The following is a 1,006-nucleotide window of genomic DNA, read 5'->3' as shown; positions in this document are numbered from 1 at the left end:
TAAGGGGAGCAGAGAAATTGAGACGGCTAATGTCACATGGCTGTTCCCAATGCAAAGATCTAGAGGGGGGTAAGAGGCCAGAGGGAGGGATCCAGGTGGAACTATAATTCTGAGGAGGGAGAAAGAGTCCGCTGTATGTGGGGAGGCGGGGGTAGAAGTGGGCCTAGAGGCGAAGGCAATGGAAGACGAGCTTGGCGTCATGCCCTGAGTTCGAAATTCATTGAGGTGGGGGTGTAAGGGGATGAAGCTAAGACTTTTGTTGAGGACTGATCATTTGGGGTAAGAGAGGGAAAGGTCAGGGGCGATAGTGAAAAACACGCACGAGGGGCAAGATTGGAAGAAGGGATGGGGTCCAAGGAAAGTGAGGGGAAGAAGGTTCCGGAGCGATTTTACAACGTTGTGATAGTGAAGCACAGTAATGGTAGTGTTTCACAAGGATATAAGTGCTTAGCTGCAATTGGTTAATGCAGATTGCAAAATGTTAATGGGACACCAAACTGATCAACTGCTGGTTGTGGGATCTTTCCCACAATTGGTTGACACATTTCCATACATTACAACAGTGACTGCACTTCAAAAGTACTTCAACGGTTGTGAAGTGCTTTGGGACTTCCTGAGTTCATGAAAAGTGCTATATAAATGCAAGTTCTTTTTCTTAACTTGCAGATGATTTGCACTCCCTGCCCCCTCCCCGTTTAGCTTACGACTTTTGAATTATGCTTTTTATGCCAGCGTGTTATATCAGAATACTTTATCAACATAGCCAGCGTGTTCTATCAGAATACTTTATCAACATAATAAAATGGGACAATTCTATTTCCCTGTCATGGAATGGTTGTCGGCCTCCTGCTGCAAAATGGCACCGTGAATCACCCAGCTCCTCCTGCCATTTTGTTTCTTTCACCTGATTTTTGGGTGATTCCCCTACTTTTCAAATGTTTAAATGCCAATTTTTGGGACACCAGATGCCCACCCACTCACTGCAGTGGTTCCTTTCACTTGCGTA

The sequence above is a fragment of the Somniosus microcephalus genome, chromosome 16 (genome assembly GCF_052327205.1).
Source record: "Somniosus microcephalus isolate GS21.2 chromosome 16, FLI_Smic_1.0, whole genome shotgun sequence".
NCBI lineage: Eukaryota > Metazoa > Chordata > Chondrichthyes > Squaliformes > Somniosidae > Somniosus > Somniosus microcephalus.
This window is presented reverse-complemented; position numbering follows the sequence as displayed.